The sequence below is a fragment of the Peromyscus maniculatus genome, chromosome 3 (assembly GCF_049852395.1).
Source record: "Peromyscus maniculatus bairdii isolate BWxNUB_F1_BW_parent chromosome 3, HU_Pman_BW_mat_3.1, whole genome shotgun sequence".
NCBI lineage: Eukaryota > Metazoa > Chordata > Mammalia > Rodentia > Cricetidae > Peromyscus > Peromyscus maniculatus.
The window spans coordinates 140,395,202-140,414,686 of NC_134854.1; the positions used below are offsets into that span (position 1 = coordinate 140,395,202).

The 19,485-nt window shown below is 43.9% G+C and overlaps 1 protein-coding gene across 4 annotated transcripts in view; it reads right to left on the minus strand.

The window, feature by feature from the left end:
• Nucleotides 1-2,913, minus strand: part of Csgalnact2 (chondroitin sulfate N-acetylgalactosaminyltransferase 2) — a 44,890-nt gene extending 41,977 nt beyond the window's left edge. For 2 of the 4 annotated variants that reach the window (XM_076567702.1, XM_076567701.1), the window contains exon 1: nt 2,758-2,864. The gene's annotated coding sequence lies outside the window, so the exon portion shown is untranslated. Of the gene's footprint in view, nt 1-2,757 lie in introns of all 4 variants that reach the window. The other 2 variants (XM_076567700.1, XM_076567699.1) reach the window with 2 other exon arrangements.
• Nucleotides 2,914-19,485: the final 16,572 nt, after the last annotated feature.

Here is a 19,485-nt window from a genome sequence, read left to right on the forward strand (position 1 = left end):
TGGCCAAGACTGACCTTGAATTCATGATCTTCAATTTACCATGTGGTGGGATTACATACATGCATGACTCTTTAGAACACAACACTACTGTCATACAATGTTTGGAAATCTGATTTCTATTCCTTTATAAATAAACAAAACATTGTTTTTAGACGCTTATAAAATTATATACTCATCTGCACAGTTCATAAATTTTACTAGACAGCATCTAAACGTGTCTTCAACAATATTAAGAGTTTTGGTGTATCAATTCATTCTTAAACTCATACACTTCTGCTTTGAGAAATATCCTTATTTTCTTGATACATATCTGATATCTTGGAGAACAGCAATCAGCAGCTGCGACACACCAGCCCTTCGAAAGGTCATACTTTCAGATTTTTCAGATCATCTTCACCCCAGGAAAAAAACCCCAGAAATTAGAAAGGGAGGGGTTGATCTATGTTTGCCAGTATTCTGTCCCCTAAAGGATCGCTCTCTCTCTGTCTCTCTCTCTGTCTCTCTCTCTGTCTCTCTGTCTCTCTGTCTCTCTGTCTCTGTCTCTCTCTCTCTCTCTCTCTCTCTCTCTCTCTCTCTGTGTGTGTGTGTGTATGTGCTCAGTCGGCAAAGCACCTTTCCAAACCTGAGGGTACTAATTTTTAAAAGTCTTCAACTCAATTGCTTCTTGCATTTGCCTAAATTATATAATCTGACTTCCTACAGATGTTTAGTGATTTTTGTTCTGTTATGGAAATAACTACACTACTGCAATAAATTCCCATCTGAAACTAACCTTATAATTAATTTAATTCAGTTTTACACTACACCTAGTACTGTGTGGCATGACAGTAACTATATTATGTTTTTTGTCTTGAAATCTCATGATTCTCCAGCCCATTTTTAGTTGTATCTTTCAGTGCTTCATTTCCTCTGGTGGCTACCACATTTCCCCTGACAACCACTAGCTTGAGTAATACAGTTCTTACCTAACTGTTATCAAACTGTACAGTCATATCATGGCCTGCTCTAACTGACTTGTGGGTAAAAGATAATGAAACGTAATGAGTCTGCGAGAAGATTGTCAACGTGTCAGGGTGTATCCTTGGCAGGCCTGGAACTCACTGAGATTCGCCTTCCTCTGCCTCCTGAGTGCTGGGATTAAAGGTGTGCGCCCCATGCCTTAACTCATAATTGCTATACCTTTAAAACCAACCTTTACTGTTGTATTAGTTAAGAGATTCTGTTACATTTTTAAAAGCAATGTTATACCGTTCTTAACATCTAAAACAATAATACACAAAACCGGAAGCACACACGCTCGTAACAGAAGAACCGTCACACCACACAATGGAACATTACAAAAGAACTATCAATAACTATACCATGACATGAATGTCACCATACCAAAAAACATGAAGAGTGACTTCCATAAGCAATATTCTGAGAATACTACATATTAACTCCACTAATAAGAAGCTCAAAAGAGACCAAACTAATGGCTGAGGAGAGATGTCAGAATACAGATGGGGGAAGCTGGGTTACACCGGACTTGGAAGAAGCAGAGTACTATGGAAATATTTTAGTTACAATCTGATGTGTGTAGCAGGAAACAAGGTAATAAGCATGTAAGGAGTCACTGACCTATATAGTTAATATGTTTGCATTTGTTGACTTCATGTGTATTTTGTACCTCCACAAAAGAAGTGAAGGAGGAAAAAAGGTAATCTCTAAATTACTTGAAACTAAAGCTGATTGCTTAGATTCAAATCCTCTAAGCCACATATACTGGAAATCTAAATCCTTTCTGCATTCTTTTAGTCATACAATTTTAAACAAATGGTAGCAGATAGTAATACAAGATGTTCCTGAACTTTATGCCATAAAACACTTTTTGTCACTTCTCAAATTGAAGGTGTCTTTATCTATCTATCTATCTATCTATCTATCTATCTATCTATCTATCTATCTATCTATCTATCTGGTTTTTTTCGAGACAGAGTTTCTCCGGGTAGTTTTTGGTGCCTGTCCTGGATCTCACTCTGTAGACCAGGCTGGCCTCGAACTCACAGAGATCCGCCTGGCTCTGCCTCCCGAGTGCTGGGATTAAAAGGTGTGTGCCACCACCGCCCGGCCCAAAGGTGTTATTTTAATACACCTTTAAAAGATAGCCTTAATCTACAAGGACTTAAAGGCCCAGAGGCCTTCAACGACACGTACTGTCAAGACACTGCACACACACGTTTCAAAAGCAGGCTAAAGACACCTCCAGGATTTAACAAGAGCTTAAGGGGAAAAGCTTTAGCTCTGTAATCCAACTGTCATGCTGCCAATACCATCACCACAAACACAAGCACCGCCGTGGTGTTTGACAAATTACACAGCCACTTGCTCAGAAATGCAGGAATTTTCCAAACTATCCGGTCATTCTGACAATTCCCCGTTTTTCCAGGCTCCGGGGGTCACCGATTCCTACTCCAAGAGCATCTTTTAAAGGAGGTCATTTTTATCAGAGCCAGGAGGGCTGCTGCCAGAGGACGCTTTTAACCCCACAGTAAAAAGTTGAGCCACTCAGCCGAGACGATGGCGAGTAGGTTTTAAAAAAGAGCCGTAACTGACACGCCAACCAACGGTCTCTGGCAGCAGCCGGCTCCTGAAACCGGACCAGACTCGGGAGGGCGCGTCAGGGAAGCGCCGCGCCCGGCTGCGTCCCGTCCCGGAGGGCTCGTCGGAGGGGACCGGCCGCCGCCCAGAGGCGCGGCAGGCGAGGGCGGTACTCACCGCGCCCGCCGCTCAGCGCCGCCGCCCCTGGGGAACTGCACACCTGGCCAGCGCCCTGCGCTGGCCGGCCCGGCGCGCCGCCGCGGAGCACCGCCACTTCCGGCGCGCGCGAGGAAATGAGGGAAACGAGGGTGGGGCGCCAACCGCGCGCCCGCCCACCACGGCCAGGCCCCGCCCTCCATGGCCGGTCCCGCCCTCGATGGCCAGGCCCCGCCTTCCAGGGCCAGGCCCCGCCTTCCAGGGCCTGGCCTCGCCCTTTACAGCCAGGACACGCCCATTCCTCCTTCTTCTGATCTATGCCTGGCACAGAAAGCTCCACAATTGAGACCGTGGATTCATCTAAAAACAAACAAACAAAAACCGAGTGCCTGTGGACCTCCAAAAAAGGATGAAGGAAGAAAAGCAAGCTCCTGCAGGGACTCGGAGTATCAGGCCAAATGATAGATTGGCCTTGTAAAGATCTCTGCCAGAAGACTTGGAGAACAGCAATGTGTAGCAGGGTCCTGTTCTGGGGCGCTATGATGGGGACCAATAGGTCTCCAGAGCTGTCTGAGCATCCTCGGGAGAGCTGGGCCCTAGTCAACGAACCTAGCCTGCCAATGGCATTTGGGTGAGCCATTCCATTTCACTGGACCCAAGTTCCCTTACATGTTAAATTATGGAGTTTAAGTAGGCAGTCTGGTAGGCGGTTTTAAGGTCTGGGATTGTATGATTTTTAATGAATAGAAAAACAAAAACAAAACCTCTCCCACTCTTGCCCCTATCCAAATGATTGCTGGGGGAGTATTCTCAAGGCAGTGTCCACCAGGAATACTAGCATAATAAGCAGGTGAGAGGCTAGCAGTACAAGGCCCGCATGTGTCTGGGTGGAATGGGGTGGTGCCGAGAGGCAGCTCTGGTGTGTGTTCCGCTCTGGTTCTGTTTTCTTTACAGGGTTGCCTTGGCAGACTCCCTGGACTTAGCCCTTCTGACTCTGAGTTTTCTCATCTGCTTAGTGGCCAATAACAATAATACATGTTTCCTAAAACTGTGAGGATTAGATGCAATTTGAAAAAGTCACTTTATTCTAATTAATTCAGGAATAGAAACATGGAATGTAAGCAAAGGGACACAAGACACAGAAGAGAACATCTAAGGCACACATATACTCCATCCCCCCGCCCCCCGGCCTAGTTTCAGCTCCATCATAGTTGGTTTTTAAAATCTTTCCCCTTTTTCATAATGGATAAGTGAATTCAACTTCTTGTTATTGAAGGAGCAAGAACCACAAGAAGAAAGAAGAAAGAAAGTTTGCTTGTGAAAGTAAAATCCTAAGCAAAACTCCATAGCTTCAGAATGGCCATTCTGACTGTCTCAAGTCCACTGAGATGTGTGGAGTTTGGGACGGGGCAAGTGTTTGAGTGGCTTCCTTAAACCAGCTGCATGATGTTTTTATTTCTGAATTAAATGCCATTTTGCATTGGAAGTATTTGGGATTATGGCTGGCAGACAGCAGGCAGCTAACCCATGCTTACTGTAACTCATGAATGTATTAGTAGATGGATGATTGAGATGACTGTGAGGTTGCATCCTATAGAAGCAGCATTCCAGGGGAGAATATTTGTTCCTAATCACAATTACTGACTTTATTAGCTGACAGCTGTTGAGATATCTTTAACCCAGATGTTCCCCTCTAATGCCGTAAGAGAAAACTTTAAGGGTCTGGACCACCTACTTCTAAAACAGGCTTGCTGACTGAATACCCCGTCTCTTCTCAACTTTAAGATCTCACTCTTCCCCATGTCATTTCGGAGCAACTGTAAACAAAGTTCTGATTCCCCCTGACTCCTGCCTGGCCCCGGGATAAACAACTCATCTGGTCACAGATTCCATTAGCCTATGCTTTCCTGAAGAGGCCAATCTTTTTGCCTCCTAGTACTGTAGTAAAATAAAAACGTGTAGGGATCGTTTCCATGTTCAGTACCGACCTTTCTTGAGCAGAAGGCATGTGGCCTCCCACTAGTCAGCTCTCTTCCCAGATAGCAGGGTAAGCGCTTGTGTGACGATTAGCTACCTGTGTAAAGTGTCTCTAGTACATGGATTTGTCATGCTATTTATCACACAAGTGTGAGCACCCAGCTCAGGAGTAGGAGTGTAAAGATGCAATAGAGTTCCCTCCTAGGAGACTTGGAGCATGGAAACTTCTGGCAAGTGATGAAGTGCACAGCACTGCTACATTTCCAAGATAAGACAAAAGTTCTCCAAGGTACTAAATAAGAGTAAATATAAATGGCACCTCACTGAAATGTTAGAGAATCGTGATGCCAGATTGGCAGCTTTGGCACCTTTAGTCCAAGCCTACATCGACTGAGTACCCACTCTATCTGCCGTTACATCAGTGGTTACTGAGAAGAAACCCCAGAGGCTGTGTGTGGCATCTGCCTATAGTCCTAGCACTCAGGAAACTGAGGCAGAAGAATACTAACCTTGAGGCCTGCCCGGACTACATAGTAAATTCCAGGCTGGCCTGGGATACATACTGAGACCCTGTCTCAAACAAAAAGAAAGTTCACAGACATAGGGTCCTTTGGAATGTGACCTCTAGGTTCATGTCCACTTTATGACACTTTAAATTGGATGGGGACTATGATGGAAAGAATGAGACTTCGCCGGGCGGTGGTGGCGCACGCCTTTAATCCCAGCACTCGGGAGGCAGGGCCAGATAGATCTCTGTGAGTTCGAGGCCAGAACTACAGAGTGAGATCTGGTCTACAGAATGAGATCCAGGACATGCACCAAAACTACACAGAGAAACCCTGTCTCGAAAAAAACTTAGAGAGAGAGAGAGAGAGAGAGAGAGAGAGAGAGAGAGAGACTTCATCTAGAGTTTCTGGCATCTCAGTGCCAAACACAGGGTCTAAGTGGGCTTGTGAATGGATGAATTCTTGCAACGTCTCAAGAAAGAGAAGCAAGTGTCCCCATTAAGCAAATTCAGAACCACCTCACTTCTTAGCACACCGCAGTTCAGATCCATTCCTAGCCGCTTCAGGCATTTTCTCTTTTCCCTTCTTTGCTAGCCACGCAGATGCTGGGTTTCTGTCTCAATGCGTTTGCTCTCTTCCCTTTATTTTCCTTCCTTCCTGACCACACCACAGGCAGAGCCATGTGCCTACTTTGTGGTGCAGGCACTGGGCAGTCAGTGGGTGTGTCTCACAGCCCTTCATCTGAACCTTTGAATCCTTCCCAAACCATGGTTTGGTTCATCCATTTCCAGAGAGAAAATGAAATACAGAGAAGAAAATGCTGAAGATACTCTAGGTTGTATTGATTATCTTTTATCAACTTGACACACAAAGTAGAGTCATTCTCAAAGAAAAGTCATTCTCAAAGAAGGAACCTTAACTGAAGAGCTGCATCTATCAGATTGGCCTGTGGGCAAATCTATGGGGGTATTTTCTTGAATAATTACTGATGTGAGAATGCCCAGGGCACTGTGGGTGGTACCACCCTTAGACAAGTGGTTTGGGGGTGTATAAGAAAGTAAGTTGAGCAAGCATGGGAAGAGAGCACGTAAGCGGCTTCCTCTGTGGCCTCAGTTTCAGTTCAGGAGTCCAAGTTCCTGTCTGGGTTACTTCTCTGACTTCCCTCAGTGGTGGACTGTGATGTGGAAGTGAAAGTCAACAAACCCTTTCCTCTCCAAGTCAAATTTGGTCAGTGTTTTATCATAGCAACAGAAAGGAACCACTACTCAGGTGTTAAGTAGCAACTTCCTTCAAGATAAAACCTTCCATCTTCAAGAGAGGCTCCTTAAGACACTGGATGTTTTAAAGGTGAAACATTCCATCCTGCAGGGAAGCTAGTTAAGCTCAGGAAACAACTCAAAAGTTTCAGGAAGTCCCTGAAACTGACTAGATACATCATCTACCTCCCTTCCTAAGCAGATATAATCAGTAAAGACTGCTGAAAGACACTCTAAGACAAACTGGGCTGCCTGGAATAGGCAGCAACCTGAGCCTGAAAGAGATCATCTCCAATATCTCGATCTGCCTTCAAGTTGTGCAGTGAGCTCCAGGTTTCCAGCTTTCATGAGCTGTCACCCATGTTGGGGGCAGGCTTTTGGTGACGCAGCTGTCATTGAGTCATTTTTCCTGCAGTAAATAACCTCAATAAAACTCATTGGTGGGGCTGGAGAGATGGCTCAGAGGTTAAGAACATTGGCTGTTTTTCCAGAGGTCCTGAGTTCAATTCCCAGCACCCACATGGTGGCTCACAACCATCTGTAATGAGATCTGGCTCCCTCTACTGGCCTGCAGGGATACATGCAAATAGAACACTGTATATGTAAAATAAATAAATCTTTAAAAAAAAAAAAACCAACTCATTGGTTCTCCAAATTGGACTTTGGTTGCATCTTTACTACTCTGATCTGTTGTCAGTTCCCTTTCTGGAGTGAGTAAACATGTGTTCAAGAGGAGTGCCACACAACACCATGATAGGACTGGTTCCTTCCCTTAGGGTAACGGCCTCCAAATCACAGTCTCTTCTACTTTCAAGACACACACACACACACACACACACACACACACGCACGCACCCATGCATACACATGCACCCACCGCACATACACACACTCACAGATACATACACATCTACACAAATATAAATTTAAGCCTAGAGCCTGCATATAAAAGAAAACATATGGTATTTCTGGCTTATTTCCTTTCCTGCAAAGTCATGATTTCAACTTTCTTTGCAGCTGAATAGAACCCTGTCATGTTTACGTGTCATATAAACTCACCCTGTTTATTGTATACAGCTGAACAGGGGGGTGTTTATTATATTCAGCTGAATGAGGAGATGGGTTTATTATATACAACTGAATATTGAGGTGGGCATATTATATACAGCTGAATAAGGAGGGAGTTTATTATACACAGTTGAATGAGCATGTGGGTTTATTATAAACAGCTGAATGAGGAGGGAGTTAGCTAACCTTGGCAGGAGGTTTCTGTAGAGACACAATCTCAGGATGCAGTCATTTGGGATGATGAAGCTTGGTTGATACTTTCTGCACACACTGTCAACATCCATACTCAGACCAGGAGCCCTTGCCAGTCCCATGGGTCTAAAATATTGGGATCCTTGACATGGCCATGCTCATGTCAATAATACACTCACTAGAGAATTGATCTGTTCCATACAATATGATATTTGTTGAAGATGCCAAAAGCATACACTGGAAAAAAAAAGATAGCATCTTCAACAAATGGTGCTGGGAAAACTGGATGCCTACATGTAGAAGAATGAAATTAGACCTGTGTCTATCACCCCATAAAAAATTAACTCCAAATATATCAAAGATCTCAAAGTGAATCCTGAAACTGCAAGATGAAAACATAGGCAATACCCTACAGGATATGGACACAGGAAAGGACTTTCTGAATAAGACTCCATTTGCCTAGACTTAAGGCCAACAATTGACAAATGGTTCCTGGAAAATGAAAAGCTTCTGTATATCAAGGAAATAATCAACTGAGGGAAGAGGAAACCCAGAGAGTAGGATAGAATCTTTGCCAGCTATACATCTGACAAAGTATTAATATCCAGAATTTATAAAAAATTTCTAAGAGTGAAGAAAACAAATGATCTAATTAAAAACAGGCTATAAATCTCAACATAGCGTCCCTAATATAAATAATCAAAATAGCTAAGCAATATCTCAAAAATGTTTACCATCCTTAGCAATTAGCACAGTGTATATTATGACAACCAGAATGGCTAAGGTCAACAAAACAACTAACAACAGGTACTGATGAAGATGTGAGAAAAGGGGAACACTCACTCACTATTTGTGGGATTGCAAACTGGTACAAACTGGTACAACTCCAGAATTCAGTGTGGAGAACCCTTGAAAAAACTAAAACTAAACCAAACTAAACTTATGACTCATCCGTACCACTTCTTGGCATATGCCCAAAGGACTCGATGTCATACTCCATAGCTACCTGATCATCAATATTTATTGCCAGTCTATTCACAATAGCTAAGAAATGGAAACAACATAAATGTCATTCTGATAAATGAATAAAGAATATGTCACACACACACACACTGGAATACTATTCAGCTGAAAAGAAAAATGAAATCCTGGAATTCTCAGGTAAATTGATGGGAATTAGGAAAGATTATACTGGGTGAGGTAATCCAGAACTAGAAAGACAAATGCTACATGTTCTCTCTCATGAAGTTCTTGGCTCCAAATCCTCAGATGTGAGTATACAACATGGAGTACATGCAGAAACTGGGAAAATAAAAGGACTTTGGAAGGAGGAAAGGGGAGGAACACCAGAGAAGGGAATAGCAGGATAGAAGTGAAATGAAGAGAGAAATGGGAAAATGGAGGGGTTTTATTGTCAGAGTTTTATTGCTATGAAGAGACACTATGACCACAGCAACTCTTATAAAGGAAACCATTTAACTGGGGCTGGCTTACAGTTCAGAGTTTAGTTCATTATTGTCCATTATTGTTATAGTGGGAAGCACAGCAGCAGCATGCAGGCAGTCATGGTTCTGGAGAGGTAGCTGGAAGTTCTATATCTGGATCTGCAGGCAGCAGGAAGAGAAAGGGAGACACTGGGCCTGGCTTGAGCATCTGAAACCTCAACACCCACCCTCAGTGACACACTTCCTGTAATAAGGCCACACCTCCTAATAGTGCCACTCCCTATGGTCCTTTGGGGGCCATTTTCATTCAAACCACCACAGGGGCTTTAAATGAGGAAGGTTAAGGAGATCAGTTCCAATACAAGTCATAAGAAATCTCCTTTTGAGTTGTGGGTCAAAAGATTTCAAGAAAATCCCCAAACAATACAGGCTATTTTTGTTCCCCTTGGTCATCTCTCAGAAGTTGAAGGCAAGTTCTATTGCAAAAGGCACCACACATTTTAGACACAGGACTGTAGCTAGAGTTTTCCTGCTTTGCTCACAGTCAGGACAAATCTTAGTCACCCGCCAGTCCCACAGCTGCTCAGACCCGACCAAGTAAACACAGAGACTTATATTGCTTACAAACTGTATGGCCGTGGCAGGCTTCTTGCTAACTGTTCTTATATCTTAAATTAATCCATTTCTATAAATCTATACCTTCCCACATGGCTTGTGGCTTACCGGAGTCTACACATGCTGCTTGTCCTGGCGGTGGCTGGCAGTGTCTCTCTGCCTCAGCCTTCCGCTTCCCAGAATTCTCCTTTCTCCTTGTCCCACCTACTTCCTGCCTGGCCACTGGCCAATCAGTGTTTTATTTATTGACCAATCAGAGCAATTTGACATACAGACCATCCCACAGCACAGGACTTGGAAGAATGAAACTGGATTTGAATCAAAGGCCTGATGACTAGCTTTTCTCATAGCAGAAGGTGCTATGTAAGCCAAGGAAGAATAGCATTCAACAGTCTTAATAAGATGTGATGCCTATGAACCACAACAATGGTCAGCATGGCAAGTGTCTTAGTTAGGGTTTCTGTTGCTGTTCAGCAACTCTTATAAGGAAAACATTTAATTGAGGTGGTTTGCTTAAGAGTTTCAGAGGTTCAGCCCATTATCATTATGGTGGGGAGCAAGGCATTATGGTCTGTGCAGGCAGACGTAGTGCTAGAGGAATAGCTGGGAGTCCTAAATCTTGCAAGCAACAAGAAGTCAACTGAGACATTGCTGGTATTCTGAGCATAGGAAATCTCAAAGCCCATCCTCACAGTGACACACTTTCTCCAAGAAGGCCATTCCCACTCCAACAAAGCCATACCTCCTAATAGTGCCACTCCTGATGAGATTATGGGGGCCAATTACATTCAAACTACCACAGGAAAATATCCCTAAAAGTGCAATAGTGGTACTTATGTCTGGGTGGTAACCACTGCTGCCTAATTGGACTTAAGACCTACTGAACAGGAGAGAAGTCATATCTGGTACTGTAAACCTTGCCAACCACTGGTAGCTAGTGAGATCACAAATCTTATAGGAGAATCTACTACTGCCACATTCCTAAACTGGTATAATTCCTAAATTCATTCTGTTTACTTACCCTTATACTCAAAGATGCATGAATCTCTTATCTGTAACCAAAGAAGCTGGTGTTGCAACAGATGAAGACCATTACAGAAAGCTTTAATTAATCAAAATGCAGAGAACTGTGGGGTGATGCATCTATAATATATCCCCTCATTCTAAAGTTCAGGGAAAATTGTGGAAGAGGGGGTGGAGGATTGTAAGATACTGAGGATCAGGATTCTGCTGTAAAATTGAGTCTTCCAGATACGACCCATGAGATCTCAACAATATGGCTGCTTAAACAAGAAGTAGGTGATGACAACACTGGTTGCCATGCCAACATGGATGGGAGAAATCTCCTGGGGTCTCAAACTGCTGAGAAAAGGAGGAGGAGTTTGCCCCAGAGTGTAGCAGGAATCTTAAAAGTTCTTATTAATAAAATCAAACCCGAGGCCAGTTATTGGGGTCAATGCTGGTAGATCAGAGAGACAGAACAAGCCACAGCTAACCTCACCTGGCCAGATCCTCAGCTGGTCTTGTTTCCTCAGACTGGAAGCTTCTGTGTCCTCATCCAGAATTAATCTCAGCTGAACTGTGCTGCTCGAAAGCCTGAAGCTTAGCCAGCCAAATGCTTCTAGTTTCTGGTCCTCACGCCTTATATACCTTTCTGCTTTCTACCACCACTCTCTGGGATTAAAGGCTGGCTTTCTGGGATTAAAGGCGTGTGTCACCATGCTTGGCTGTTTCCAATGTGGCCTTGAACTCACAGAGATCCAGAGGGATTTCTGTCTCTGGAATGCTAGGATTAAAGGCGTGTGCTATCACTGCCTAACTAGTGGCTTTTCTGTTCTCTGACCCCAGGTAAGTTTATTAAGGTACACGATATTTTGGGGAACACAATACCACCACACCAGAGACATCCTAAAAATGGTTTTCCAATCCCATATGGTCAGTTCTAAAAATATACAAGGGATACTAAACAGACTCCGTGGTTGAATTTATATATTTATGTGCTTATATATAATATATATGTAACAGTCATAATTAAAGAATAGGAGGCCATGTATTTGAAAGGGAGTGGTGTGGGTATGGGAGAGATTGGAGGGAGGACAGGAGGGGAAATGATATAATTATATTTTAATTAAATTAAATTACTACTACTACTACTACTAATAATAATAATATAAAGATAGCTTTGCTGGACGTAGCAATGTTGGTTGGCACTTACTTTCAGGCCTTGAAATATATTGTTCCATGCTTTTCTGGTTTTTAGGGCTGCTGGTGATAGATCTGTTATTATTCTGTTTGCCACTATAGGTGAACTGGTGTTTTTCCCTTATACCTATTGTTTCTTATCTTTGTATTTTTAACATATTCATTATAATGTGCCATGGAAGGGTACTGTCAGTTTGGACAGTGCCTCTTGCATATATATATATATATATATATATATGTATATATATATAATTTTAACATATAATATAATATATCATTTAACATATAATATATAAAATTATATATCATATACATAATTTTAGTAGATTTGGAAATTTTTCCATTGTAATTTCATTAAAAAGATTTCCTTTTGCTTTTAGTTACTAGCTTAATTTTTTCTTCTATCTCATGGATTCTTAAGTTTGGTCTCTTGTTCATATCCCAGAGTTATTGGATTCTGTGGTCATGATTATTTACTTACTTTATGTTATAATATTTTGTGTGTGGCATATGTGTATATGTGTGTGTGAGTGCACATGTGCATCTTTTTATGTGTATAGCCAGATCTTGATGCTAAGTGTCTCCCTCTATTGCTTTTCACCTTAATTTTTGAGAAAAGGTCTCTCACTGAGCCTGGAGCTCTCCGAGTGACTAGGCTGGCTGGATAGTAAGCTATAGGGACCCACCGATCTCTGCTCACTGACACTAGGGTTACAGATGCACACTGCTGAGCTTGACTTTTACATGGGGATCAGAAGTCAGGTCCTCATGATTGCATGGCAGTCTGTGGGTGGCTCTGTGTCTTGCTCGGGGATCATTGATCTATGAGGGTAGAGGGAACGGATGTGGGGAACAGGGTTCGAATGGCTGTGAAAATCATGGAGACAATCCTCTAGGAGATGACCTCCATGAATCAGCTCAGCTTTATTCCAGAGTACAGGAAATATATAGGATTGGGAAGCCATGGGACAAGCCCTAATTTGCATTAAGTGGCACACTATCATGAGCCTTCATATGTGGCATCAGGATCCTATAGCAAAGCTCCTAGTACAAGTCTTAGTTACCACATGTGCAGCAGGGGAAGGCTTCTAGCAGGAAACTGTGCCCAGGGTCACCCTAGAGATACATCAGGCATCCAGGCTTAGAGACAGTTTTCAGATAAGGTCAGTCCTCTGGGCCCAGGATATTCTCCAGATAAGCAGGTAGAGAGCAGGATGTCTCACTGGAGAGGGAGTCCCTCGTGTTGCTGAGCTTTGGAGAGAGCTGCCAGGCCATGATAGCCTGCAACCTCTGACCATCAAGGCCTCCCAAGAGCAGGCTCTTAACGCATAGAGTCATTGCCCCAGTCCCTTATTTACATATTTTTCCTCATAGATGTTTGAATGTAGTGGTTCCTCATATTTGTCCCCCATCTTTGATGTTCTTTCTTCTTATTAATCAAGTCAACTGGTGACATTTTCCACTACCCTCTTATTTTAAGTTACGGACAGTCGTGAGCTGCCATGTGGGAGCTGGAATCGAACCTGGGTTCTCTAAAAGAACAGGCAGCACTCTTAATCATTGAGCCATGTCTCTGGCCCTGGGTCTTTGTTTTTAAACAACAGAAAGCTGGAGGGGAAAAGGTAAACATGGGGTACAAAAGAACAAGAAAGAAAAAAGGTAACGCAATAATGAAAAAGATGTGTAAACAAAGTCAAAGAATATACAAAGATGAATAAAAAGAAAAAAATTAAACTACCGCTGCTAAAATGATAATTTAAAAAAAAACAAAAATGCTGAAGGGCAAGGAGGGATACATTTGGATGAAGTTTGGGTGCATTCTGGTCCTTGAAAATCGGAGACTGCATGGCTGCCTGGGGGAGGCTCAGCTGAACCCCCTGGATTCCTGTCGTTCCTATGCTTTAAGCTGGTTTGAGCTTCTATTGGTCGAGACCGTGTCTGCCAGCTCTGCCTTCCTTTTAGTGGATTACCTTCCTTGTGCATCAGGGGCCACTCCAGCCCCACTTAAGCGTGGCAGTCTGTGGGCCGGGCAGGTTTGCCCTTCAGAGTCTTCGTGGCTGTTTTAGCTAGGATGTGTCTCCAGTTGCTACTGGGGAAGTAGAAGCAACCGCGGCACTGATATCTAGTGTCTGGTGACACTTTGTCCTCATACTTGTAAGATGTCCTAAGTATTAATCATCCTGCTGGAGGGATGCAGCTCAGTGTCACCTAGAGCACTGAAGAGCCAGTCATCAAGATTCACAGTAGTGAGTGGCAGATAGGCAGCGCCAGAGGTGGTCTCAGTCCTTGAGTTTCGGCTCCAGACTACAATCACCAGGCTTAATCTTAGTGGATGAGATCTGCCCCCAGAAGCCAACGGGGGGGGGGGCGCTATGTCTGTCAGCACTTCATGGCCTGACTCCAGACTCCTGCCACTTGGCACTTGTCATTCTGCACAGCTGTCTCCCAGGGCTCCTCTTCCTGGGGTGGAAACAAATTCAATTCAGGTTCCCCATCTTGTGGTTGCCCCGTTCTATTTCCCCGCACTGGTAATCGGCAGCAGCGGGCTCTCACGCTGAGTCACAGCCCTTCGCTAGCCACCCAGTCCTGAGAGTGAACAGCCAGCAATCTACCGTAGGTCCGATTGCTGAGCTTTGACTTAGGTTGGCAAGGTGGAGTAAATGCATGGCAACATCTGGCATTTTCAGTGTACATGAAGTTTAGCAGGATGTAGCCTGTCTTAAGGGAAGGAGCATGGGCACTGTGCTTACAATCGCAGCTCTTGCACCCTCTCTGAAAAGCATTCACTTCTGCAGAGACCCACAGAAGTTTCCTAGTGAGAATTTACTCAGGGTCCAAGAATCTGCGCTTGCTTTACCCAGGAGGGATGGGTAAGTGGATGACTGGACCATGGGCATGGTCACCAGGGGTTTGGAAGGGTCTACACTTGGCTGTGTGGTGTGCTTTGGTCTTTTGCCCCACCCCTTGGCATTGCTATAAAAAGCCCTTTTGAAGAGGCAGAAGGGGCTGGTGGATTTTTGTTTGTTTGTTTTTCAAGACAGGGTTTCTCCATGTAGCTCTGGTGCCTGCCATGGATCTGCAACACTCTGTAGATGTAATTCTGAACAGTTTTATTAAATAAGAAGCACAGAGCCAAATGCAGAGTTAAAAGCCCAAGAGGTCAGAGCAGCAGCCAAGAGCTAAGACCAAGACTGCCTTCTTATCCCTCGCTGCCGCTGTCGTTCTTCCTCTCAGAAAGAGATCTACTTCCTGTGTGTCTGTCTTTTGACTTTCTGTTCTGCCTTCTCATTGGTTATAAACTCAACCACACGACCTCCTCGTCACTGCCTGTCTATACAGACCTCCAGGTCTCGATGGCTGTTATTGAGATTAAAGGCATGTGCTCCATGCTGGTGGTGTCCTTGAACACACAGAGATCTGCCTGTCATGTGATTGGGATTAAGGGCATGTGCTACCACTGCCAGACTTCTGCTATGGCTTGCTATTAACTCTGACCCCTCCAGGCACTTTTATTTATTAACATACAAATAAAATCACATTTCAGCACAAATAAAATATCATCATAACACTCCAATCACACCTTTATCTTCAAAGTGCCATTCACACTCTCTTCTTTCTGGCCACATATCCCTCTCCATCGATGACACTAGTCACTGGAGTCAGGCCCGCCCTAATCCAGTATAACCTTGTTTTCATTTGCTTCCATAATATGAAGCCTCCCACTTTCAAATATTGTCAAATTCACAGTTCTGGGATGAGGACTCAAAGGCATCTTCTGAGGAATACAATTCTACCCACTTCAGATAGCAAGCTTGCCGGTCTCTGGTACATTCAAGCGCTGCTCTTTCTGCTTTAAACCTTGCTTCCTTATTGCATCTCTTCCTTGGAGTAAACATTTAACCCAGTAATAAGCATTTCAAACACCCCACGGATGTTATCTGTTCTCCAGCCTTCATCTGAAAGCGTTGGGCCTTTGACTGCAAAACATTCTTTCCTGCTCTGCGACATCAGCCCTGAAATCTCCTCAAACCCTTCTTAAAGATTTATTTTTATTTTGAGAATGGATGTTTTGCCTGCATGTAATGTCTATGTGCCTGCCATGTGCATGCCTGGTGTCTGCAGAGGTTAGAAGAAGGTGCCAGATTCCCCTGGGGTTGGAGTTATGGGTGGTTTCGAACCACCATTTGGGTACTGAGAACTGAACCAGGATCCTCTGCAAGAATTGCAAATGCTCTTAACTGCTGAGCGATAGCTCCCAGTCTTGAAGTCTTAATAAGGAGAAACTTTCTCTTCAAAAGGGCCTGTGGTAGTTAAGTCCTTGTAGAGCCTCTGGGCCCTGTGGGAGGCTCCAGAGGGCTTCTTCATGCACAGGTTCTTCATGCACAGGTCGGTTGACATTACTCTGTGTGGACCTTTGCTTTCTGCATCCCATGTTATGCAGATACCAGTTAAGGAATCAAGATTCCACAGATATAGGGGGAAAGGACGGGAGCAGAACTAATTAAAAGTTCTAGTAGATTCCACTAAACCATTACTCATGCTTGCCCAACGTGCCTTAAAAGCAGAACTAGAAAAATGACCAACCCCGCACTTCCATCCTACGATGATTCATCCTGGCTTTCAACTTGATTTGACCAGTGACCAACTAAGAGATAAGCTTCCGGGCGGACTCGTGGGGTGCTTCCTGATGATGAGCAGAGGGGAAAGCCGTTCTGCCAGAGCAGGCAGCACCTTCCCATGGTAGCAGCAGTTGAGAGAGGTCTAAGGGAACATCTGGACCACTGTTACCCATCTGCCTGTGCTCCTTGGTGAGTGCACTGATCCTGCTGCCATCTGCTGACAAGGAACTCAGCTTCTTTAGGCTTTCAAAATCAAATGAAGACCAGCATCTCTCTGGGAACCCTCCAGGCCTTCAATGTCAGATCTAGCCTCAGGGACCGAACAGCTTCTGGGTTTTCAGCCTCTCCAATGTGCAGACAGCTATTGTTGGACTATACAGCCCCTACCATGTGTGGTGGTTTGAAAAATAAAAAAAAAAGGCCCCCAAAGGGAGTGGCACTATTAGGAGGTGTGGCCTTGTTGAAGTAGGTGTGGCCTTGTTGGAGGAAGTGTGTCATTGTGGGGATGGGCTTTGAGGTCTCTTTTGCTCAAGCTTCCCTCAGTGTGACTGTCAGTCAACTTCTTCTTGCCTGCAAGATGTAGCACTCAGCTCCAGCACCACGTCCGCCTGCACACCGCCATGCTCCCCATCATGATGATAATGGACTGAATGAACCTCTGAAACTGTTAAATGTCTTCTTTATTAAGAGTTGCCATGGTCATTGTGTCTCTTCACAGTAATAAAAACCATAACGAAGACACCATGTAAGCCAATCTACTATCCCCCATTTTGTAATATATTTCATCATATTCTTTTTTTGTTTCTCTAGAGAACCATAATGCGTATCTTAAGGACGTCTCATGACTGGCACTTACAATACCTCCAACTCCACTTGAAGAAACCAAGATAGTGGGAAGTTTTGTTTTTAAAATAATGGGTTTCATTGCTAAATTTTCATTTGTGTACATCATTATTTTGTCTACAGCTGCCCTTCTTCATTACACCCTTTCCTCTCCTTCCCACTCCTGGGTCCGCTAATCTGATGAGATTCGATTGCTCTCCTGCTATGTTACCCTTCACTACTGCAGCATGGGATCCCCTCCCTGATGCCCCTCAGGGAAAGGAACCCGGTGACTGTCCTGCTTCACTTAGTCTACTCTCTGACCTCACTTCCAACTATTAGATCCTCCTCATGAGAAATCGGACTTAAGACTTACTGGCGGATGAACCATGTTAACATTGAAGTTATCAAACGGGATATATTATAGCAATGTAAGCTCTTCCTTAGAGTACAGTCCTCGCTGGGACATGTCAGTCTCCGTGTCTGATAACACATACAACTTGTCAACTAGCTAGCCCATGGGACAAACACAGAGAAGAGACAAGAAGTATGTTTCTGGAGTGCACATGGCTTTGGACGTTCATGACTTTGTACACAGAATGTGACCAAAATGGCCAGCAAGTTAACTGACTTTTACACTTCTGTTTTCCAGAGAGAGGACCGTTTCAGAGGAGGGACTCTGCCTAAGGGGTTACGCTGAAGTTAAAAAAAGAAAAAAAAACTGCTGCAGCAAACTATTATGCTAAACAAGGTTTACCCAAAGCTATGGCTAGAACCAAGTAACCGTCAAAGGATGAACCTCTGCTGGGATTCAGTAAGACATTATAAAACACACTTTTAGATTCTTGACTCCAAGGAGGAAGACTGGGGAAATCTAACAACTTCCTTAGATAACCTCATGTGCTCCCAAGAGCATGGCATGGTAGCACCAAATGATTTCAGGTAGGTGTTAGGTCAATTTCTCTATGAAATTCCTCACGGATTCAGCCAAATGAATTCCCATCTGTTGTGTGACGCTCTTCCTGAGCAACATGAATCAATGTCTCTGCCTCCCAGATCGGGAACCAGTAACAGACAAAAGTAGTGAAGAGCACCAAGGTCTGACTTGGAGACCCGATGGGTTTCGCTGGGTTACTTAGAGGAGCATGTCTGACTTAGAGGCAGCTGGGTTGGCAAAAGCTCATGCCAGTGTGGACAACTCACGAAAACTGCAGCCCTGGCACTTTCTGCACAATGTACAGACAGTTCAAAAGTTTGTTTCTTCTCCTTAGCAGCTGGGAAACACAGCCTTTGCAGCTAACAGGCAATCATAGTGTGGGTGATTCCTGTAATAAATCCAAAAGTGCAAAATGCTATAGTACTTCCTTGAGTATTTTCTAAGAAGCCAGAATTCTTCCAACCTTAATTTTTTTTTTTTTTTTTTTTTTTTTAAGGCAAGGTCTCCCATTGTAGTGGTGACCTTCCTGTCTAAGCCTCCCAAGTGTGGAGAGTACTACTCTTTTATTTTTTGTGAACCTAGTATCTCCCCTGCTGGGTATTGTTCCTATTCTTAGAAAAGTGGGCTTCTAGAGAGTGATTTCTATCTGTAAACTGGTGACACTCCTCAAGCTTCAGACTGATTCTTTACCCCATGGTTTTCAGGAATTCAGGAATGTTACTCTACCAGGCCCCATGACCACAGAGTTACCAGGAAAATTCCCAAGTTCTTTAAAACTTTCTGGGGTGACCCAAGATAAGGGAAAGCCACAGCCTTGATGGGAATGGAGGCCTCACAACAGGGGTATGCAGCACCATCCATCTACTACAATCTCTGGCTAAGGTCTCTGGCCTCATGTAGCATAAGCAGCCTTATGTATTACCTAAACACGGACTAGACATTTCTAAACCTTCTAAACCCACAAAAGGATCGGAGTGCAGGTGAGGTGAAAACAGCCAATAAAAGACACAGGTGGTCCAGTCCTAAATCTGGACTAGTGATAAAGATGAAACACTCAAAGACACGTCAAGAAACCTTACATCTTTATTCATGAAGTTGACAGTTTGCAAG